The sequence below is a fragment of the Nanorana parkeri genome, unplaced genomic scaffold (genome assembly GCF_000935625.1).
Source record: "Nanorana parkeri isolate BGI_ZX_2015 unplaced genomic scaffold, ASM93562v1 scaffold1092, whole genome shotgun sequence".
NCBI classification, from domain to species: Eukaryota; Metazoa; Chordata; class Amphibia; order Anura; family Dicroglossidae; genus Nanorana; species Nanorana parkeri.
Window position 1 is genome coordinate 83,856 of NW_017307360.1, and position 8,676 is coordinate 92,531.

The window sequence follows — 8,676 nt, forward strand, 5'->3', positions numbered from 1 at the left end:
AGTTAAGATGGCCACTGTCAGAAGACGAAAAGAGAAATAAGGTATGCAAAGAATACAAAGGCTGCAATTATCTAGAAGTATGTGTTTTCTAAAGGTCTGTTTGTTGTTATTTCAAAGATATAGGTAACGTTCCTCTTTAATGGGGAATCCAGCTGTTTAAAGAAAGTGAAAGCACAACTTTCATTCTCATCTCCCTGGTTGCCTGAGGCTGTGAATTTCCAGCTCTGTTTTGGAGAGAGAAACACCAAGGGCGATGAACCAAAGCCCCTAGCCTATTGGACTGGATGACTTGTGGTTCGTGTAGCAACATTTTTCTGTCTTTTACATTTTTGTTTATTTAAAGAGTTTTTCTATTAAATTACAGCTTCTTCATTAAAGTTTTTCAGCTAACAAAGCTGTTTTCTTCGTCATCAGGTTTCATAGTTGGCATCTAATCACTGTATGGTGTGGTAAGCTAATGCCGGAAGGAAGGTTCACTTTGATTTATATTAGTGCATCCTCATGGTGAATATGTTACATGTATGGGTGTAATGTATTTGTATTATGGATATATATGTGTGTGTGTGTGTGTGTGTGTATATATATATATATATATATATATATATACACACTGTGTGCACAATTATTAGGCAAGTGAGTATTTTGACCAAATCATCCTTTTTATGCAAATTGTTCAACTCCAAGCTGTATAAGCTTGAAGGCTTATTGGATTTAAGCATTTCAGGTGATGTGTATTTGTGTAATGAGGGAGGGTGTGGCCTTAGGAGACCAACACCCTATATCCAGGGGGATTACTCTGCTTCTTTTCCTCAGGCAAAATGGGCCAAAAAAGAGATTTAACTGACTCTAAAAAGTCAAAAACTGTAAATTCTTCAGAGGGATGCAGCACTTTCAGAGGGATGCAGCACTCTTGAAATTGCTAAGATATTGGGGCGTGTTCACAGAACCATCAAACGTTTTGTTGCAAATAGTTAACAGGGTCGCAAGAAACTTGTTGAGAAGAAAAGAAGCAAATTAACTGCCAAAGATTTGAGAAGAATCAAATGTGAAGCTACCAGAAACCCATTATCCTCCAGTGCTGTTATATTCCATAACTGCAACCTATCTGGAGTGCCCAGAAGTACAAGGTGTTCAGTGTTTAGAGACATGGCCAAGGTAAGGTAGGCTGAAACCCGACCACCACTGAACAAGACACATAAGCTGAAACGTCAAGACTGGGCCTTGAAATATCTGAAGACAGATTTGTCAAAGGTTTTTATGAACTGAGGAGTTGAGAGTAACTCTTGACTGACCAGATGGATGGGCCCGCGGCTGGATCAGTAACGGGCACAGATCTCCAGTTCGACTCAGACACCAGCAAGGTGGAGGTGGGGTACTGGTGGGCTTGTATTATTAAAGATGAGCTAGTTGGACCTTTTTCGGTTGAAGATGGACTCAAAATAAACTCCCAAACCTACTGCCAGGTTTTAGAAGACATTTTCTTTCTTCAGTCTGCATCTACAACTTGTCTAATAATTGTGAACTGTGTGTGTGTGTGTGTGTATGTACTGTATCCTGGAAGCTAACAAGCCCCCCTGGGGACAATAAACAGATAAAGAAAATTTTAGAAGTATTTTTAGAAGTTTATCTTTAGTGAGGTTCTTGCAGCATATTAGAAGGAATTGCAAGATATCAGAACCCCACAAGGGCCCTTCATCAGGCGAAGCCTGATTTTGCCCACTGAAGGAACCCTGTAGGGTGGCAAAACGTAATTCCTTCTGATATGCTGCAAGAACATCAATAGAGAAAAAGCTCTAAAGCAAGGTGTGCTGATGACATATTTTCCTTGTGCATTGCTGTCGCACCATCCACCGGTCGTTTTAGCACCCAATTTAAAGGGGTATGCCAGTATGGTGTGCAATGGAGATACATTTATAATCATAGATGATGACAGGACCCTTTTTATGGAGACATCAGGAGACTAAACAGACCCTTAATGTCTCCCCATGCTCCCCTGCATTAGCTATACACAGGTTTATATGTTAAAAAATAACCCTGAGTTGTTAATGAGTTCCATGAGTAGTTTAATAAGTAGTCTAAATAATATCCCTGCTTCTGCTTTCTATATTTATTAAAGGGTAAATTCACTTATTTACTTACCCATTGCACCCCATCACCCCCCTGGCCTCCCGCTGCACTTACATGTGTGAAGTCCCCACTAGCTGGTGTAGCGGTTGTCACAATATCCAGAAATCCGTGCCGGATTTTCGATATGCTCCCTGTTTCTGGGCTGTCAGCCTATGGTGTCAGGTTTTGCACACCAGACTTTCCAGCCCGCAATATGGAATGCTCATAATTCTCACAAATGGCAGGCACTTATTGATCAACAAAGTCACATGACCACACTGACTGAGAAACGCTTCTGAGCCGGTGACCAGGTCCTGGAAGTAAATAGTGCTTCTCATTGATCATCATGTAACGTGACCATGCTGACCAATGAGTGCTCACCATTTTTCAGCATTATGAATGCTCCATACTACGTGGCTGGGAAGTGCTGCTACACCGGCTGTCGGGGACCTCAGACATGTAAGTGTAGCAGGGGCAGGGGGAGGTAGCAGGGTGCTGTGGGTATGTTCACTTTTTCACATTTTTAGCGTTGAGAGCTTAAAGTTCAACTAAACTTTCAGTTTAAATCAGCCTTAAACATGTAAGATGCATCAAATCAAAAGGGGTTTAAAGTCTTTCTGTTTATTTCCTTTAGAAGGAAGTCTAAACTTGAGTAGAAAAGCCTTTTCCCTACCAGTATGCTGTAGAAAAAGAGTCTTCCTCTCTGTGTGGAAGCAGTGGTCTCTCAGCACAGGTCTTACTTCCCATCTGCTGACCTGTAGTTCTACAATCCAGATAGCTCATGCTCCCTTTTTATTGTGGAGCTCTAGTTCTGATTCAGTAGGTGGTCCTCTACAGGAAAAACTGCTGCTTTCCCCACGGAGAGCAAGGGTCCTTTTTCAAAGCATGCTGGCAGGGGACAGGCTTTTCTACTTAGAATGTGCACCTGTTTTGGTTTGATGGACCTGGAATGTATTTAGCTGATTTAACTGACAATCCTGCATGCTTTGTCATGCAGTAGACAGTTCCATCTGTTTGGTGAAAAATGTCAGCATTCAGTGTAGAGGAATGTTTAGTCGGACTGATATCACTCCAAAAGTAAATAGTATCTGTGGCGCGCTGAAATATATATACCATATTTTTCCATCTATAACATGCCCCCATGTATAGGACGACCCTCCCCCCCGCACACACACACACACACACACACACACACACACTTTTCTTACCCAAAATTCAGAAATCAATAATTTCATCTTCCTGTCGGTGTCTTGTTCGTGTTCTCATGGCCAACCTTTCTCTCCTCATAAAATTGAAGCACCAGTTTGCCTTTCCTGTAAAATCAACAATCTTAATTTCGCTTGCAAACATCCTTGCCTGACATTGAATAAGCTTGGTTGACACACATAAGCCACTCTGGCGCTGCTCCAAAATCCAAGTTTTAAGCCTGTGCTCCAAGTTTGGCCATTTTGCTGGTTTTCCCTCTCAAGGCCTTCTTCTTTTTGGCATCTTAAGGAGTTGTTCTTCCTGTTTTCTCCACTGTCTGATCATACACTCAGTGGGAGGAGATCCAAACTGTCTCTCTGCAGCTCTATTTCCAAAACTCTTTACTCTTTGCTCTAACTTACATCCAGTTAAAATTTTGCAGAGTAAGACAGCTGTTTACCGGTATTTTTTTTTGTTTTATTACATTTTAATGGGCTCAGAATGCTCCGACATTACCGCTCCCTGTCGCATCTGAGCACTGGCTACATGCTCTCCACAGCATCAGCTGACGTCGGGTACATAAGGCTCATGATTGGAGGAAACCTGTTAGCGTGTCTCTGCAATCGGAAGTTTCACTCATGAGGCTAGTTTGTAGAGGTATCGGCAGTTTCGCAACCGCGGTTCTCCTCTCGGCCCCACATGTATAAGACGCCCCTCCATTTTTAGGTAAATATTTTTAAGAAAAAGTATCGTTTTATACACGGAATATATATATATTACAATCTTAAAATCTAAAAGTGCAATAAATTAGGGCTGCGGAAATTAACTATTAATTTATCGATTAATCGTTAAACTTTTTGATCGATTAAAATTTTTTTGATCGCTAATGAAAACACTCACCTCTCCGCCTGCTTCCGGGAGTCCCCCCTTCCCTAAGTGGCTGCGTCGGCTAACGAAGGGAAGGGGGGAGGAGTCCAGTGACGTCGATGTCTGTGACGGCTAACGAAGGGAAGGGAGGAGGAGTCCGGTGACGTCAATGTCCGTGACGTCACCGGACTCCTCCCCCCTTCCCTTCGTTAGCCGACGGAGCCACTTGGGCCGGTGAGTTTGCCCAAGAAACTTTCTGCACGGGCGCCAGCCAAGGCATTGGCCTATACATATACAGCACAGCAATAAAGTAATAAAATGAACTAGGATCACACTAATCCAGCACGTTATTATTCTGAGTTGCCTCACTCAAGCGGCGGCCATATTGAGAGGGGCACGTGAGATTAATAACGTGCTGGATTAGTGTGATCCTAGTTCATTTTATTACTTCATTGCTGTGCTGTATGTGTATAGGCCAATGTAGTTGGATCTGTATGTGCGTTATAATTATTTGAAATTAATGGATTAAAAAAAATGTTGATTAATCGAACACGAAAATGTTAATCAGTAACAGCCCTACAATAAATACATATATCCTCCAAGCATATGGAACAGTGTCAGACAGTGTATATATACTTAAGTTACAAAAAATGTCACACATAAAAAAACAGAGCAAAGTTATAGTAAATTCTTTAACAATATATACCAGTAAAATGCTCATCAATTGCTCATAGTGTCCCCGTGTCAAGTTTTATAGTGCAATCCCATGCGTGCAAGCTTCTACAATTTCACAGCACGCTCCCTTAAGAGTGTTACTCACCTTATATAATAAGACTTTATTTCGTAAGGTCTTTATATGCCAATCCCCTTTTGGTCACGGGCGGGAAGAAACCCCAAGCTAATGGTAAGGACGATCCACTTTCTCTTTAAAACCTTCCTGCCTGTTCCTGCCAGACACGCAAAAACGCTAGACAAAAATGTGCGATAATATGCTCAAAAATGCTGTCGCCTAGGTGTGAATGCGGCCTAAAGGTGGCAACATCCCTCCACTGACAGTGGAAAGAGCCATTTTGATGGCTGAACTAGATCTTGTTTATCATATTACATAGCCAATGGAAAAAAATGGCTTGTTTAAAGGCGTAAAGGGAACTTGTGTGTTATATGCAAACAGAGAAGGCTGATTTGTGATTAAAGTGTATGTAAACACTAACCATTAGCTTCTCTTACTTTTTCCCTTTTGGTCTTTTAAATATATAATTGAAAGTGTTTTGTTTTATTTGTTTGATAAGTAAAATAAAAAATACCTGTTGATCAAGTCAGAAATCCAGTGAGCTGATAACTTCCTATAGTGAGCTGACAATGCTGCACTGAAATATCAGAAATTATTATCATGCCTGCCTAAGTTCTCCTCTGTGAACTACGGAAATCTTCCCCCTGTTTTGGACAAGAGAAGAAAGGGATGTGTTCTGCAGTCCTAACACCCTTCTTTCCATTTTGACAGCGGGTTGGTGGATGGCAACTCAAGTTTAGTTTTCACTGTTTATTATTAGGGTTTTGCAGTAGAAGCAGCTCACCAGACATGATGCTATTTTACACAAACCAGCAATAAATAAGCATTACTGGTCTGCGAGTATGTTTTGTAGCTATATAAAATGTCATGAAGTGGGACTTCGAAACGCTTCGTTGTTTCATAAAAACAATACAAATGGATCTTTGTTGTGAAATTCATCTTATGTCTCCATTCAGCTTTATCTGCTTAACAACATATACAAGTGATCATTTTCACACTTCTTTATTATTTAAAGAGAAACTCTGGGACTATAAAAAGATAAGTGGCCCCACTGCAAGGATTAACTGCTCATTTTGGTCTGGGGGCCGTATTAAAGAAGATATGCTCACCTGACCCTCGATCCTGACTGGCTGCTAGACCGATCGCTGCTGCCTCTTCTTCCTCGGGCTCCGGTGGCCTAAGCCCCACTGACATTCACCTGTATTAGACGTGAGGACACCGAAGACCATTCCAGAGCTGGTGAGCGCTGACTGCCGGAAGACCAAGGATCAGCTGAGTATTTTTTCTGTATTCTGGCCTCGAGAGAAAAATGAGCAGTTAACCCTTGTAGTGGGGTGGTAGCCTCACTGCAAGGGTTAACTTTTTCTGTTCCTGGAGTTCTTTAAGAAAAACATAGCCGAGTATGGTTCAACACAAAATAATAGCCTTGTCCATAAAGACAGTTTGTGCTACTTTAGCCATGCAGAAGAGTTCTAATTCATAGATTACATTCAGATTCTGTAATGATCTGACGCTTTCAAACTTTTTCAATCTAAAAGGAGCTAAGGTGCAAAGTGCTGGAATCTCTGGAACAAATCATATTTTGTTTTACAACAACTAGAGTCCTGATTGGTTCATATGGTTACTGCACTTTCTTTCTTTGCCTTTTGAGTAAGTCTTTATGACAAGTTGCAGAGTTTGGTGATTCTCCCACACATTACATAAACATTTCTGTTACAGATGTAAAATATCCACATAAGGTCTTTAGAATTTCAAGTTAGGGGCAGCTAGAATAAAAGCACTTGTTCTTCTCAGTTTTGACCATTGGATTTATCAAATATTATTGTTTGTATGTATTTAAACAAATGTTATATGGTGTCCATAGGAAAAAAAAAAAGATTATATATAAATATAAGTCTATATATCGTCATGCTTGTCCGATTAATATGCATGGTTATGTCTTACAATTAATATACGCAAAGCAGTATGTTATATCTAACAATTTATGCACATTAAGAAAGTCTATGAAAATAAGTATTGTGTAAGTCTAGATATTCTAGATGTTGCCAGAAGGTGTATTGTTATGTACATGTGTGGCTGCCATGTGGTTATAAATAAACATACTGGCTCTTGTGTCTAAATGTTTGGCGTTTCACTTTCTTCTAGGCGTTGAACAGAAACCCCTCGACCAGAAACAGCAATGTTCTGTATAACGAAAAACAATAATATAGTATAAACATTTTTAAAGTGACACTAAACCTTAAAAATCCATTCAAGTACCTTAACTATTACCAATACTGCAGCTTATATATACATCACTCAGCTGTAGATCCTCAAATCATCTCTGAACTGGTGCTGACACTGTCGTTCCTTCTGGAAGGTGGATACTTTTGTTCCGCATGGTCCCTGTGTGTGTTGTAAAATGGCCACCACTCCAAGCTAGCCCCCGTGATGGACTACAGTCTAATACAAATCGGTAAACTGAACGTGAGATTGAAATCCATCACGGGAGCGAGCTTGGATGGTGTCTACATTACAACACACACAGGGACCATGGGGAACAGAAGTAGCCACCCTCCAGAAGGAAGGACAGTGTCAGCACCAATTCAGAGATGATTTGGGGATCTACAGCTGAATACATTTTTGTTATTAGTTAAGGAACTTGAATGGATTTTTAAGATGTATCTCCTGAGTTTATTGTCACTTTAAAGGCATACAATATTCAACTGCAAGCAGTGTAAGTACCTGAATTTAACTTGGTAGAAGGTGGGTGGCGTAGTGATTTAGATATCTTTATAACATATAATATATATTGTCTATAATAGTCAGAATTAATTGTTTACATAGTCAAGAAAATGTCCCAGGAAACTACAACTATTAAAGACCACTGACATCATCAATGCACAGTCCAGACATAGTTTCTCATTACTTTATTTGTATACCTTCAGGTCTTGTTGAAGAGAATGAGTTTGTAAAAATACATAGTTTTATTTTTTTTTTAACATACATTTTTAAATATATATGTATTTGTGTCACCATATTCACATTCTATAGAGGGAGACTTTTATTAATGGTGTTTTAATGTGTTAATAAAGACAGGTAAGTATGAAATTAAGAAGAGCACCAGATATGCATTGGTTTGGATAGAAAGAGAGAGATCTTCCGAGGCAAATACCAGGGCCAAAGCATTTAAGGACCACTAAATCTAAAATACAAATTGCCTTATCTATCAATACGTAAAGGCACTAATAAGATTCACAAGTATGAATATAGGACAAGCTGACTGGACATATTGTGGATTTTCTGCAGTAAACAATTACATTTCCACTATTGACACATGCTAGAACCAAATGAGTGTTGCATTATAATCAGGTTGTAATTTGATTTATTGTGGAAAATACTGGTAAAAGCTCTCCCAACGTGACCACTGTTAGTTTTGATCTGTGAGCCTAATCTTCATCTATATGCACTAATATTAAATCACAGATGTGACTTTCAAATTATGTCCAAATCCAATCTAGTCCCCAATCCATGTGAGCAAATTCGATCTTTGGGAATATAGGACACATTCTTTTTTTAAAATTTTCTCTGCCATTGTAGTCTATTTGGCGTGCAAAAATCTGTCTGTGGAATACTTCATGAGATCACAAGAACGTTTGTTAAAAATGTTTTTATAAAGTTCATCTCCATGCATGTACCCCCCCCCCCCCCCCCCCCTTCTCTCTCTTCTTCCTCACCAACTCACTCCC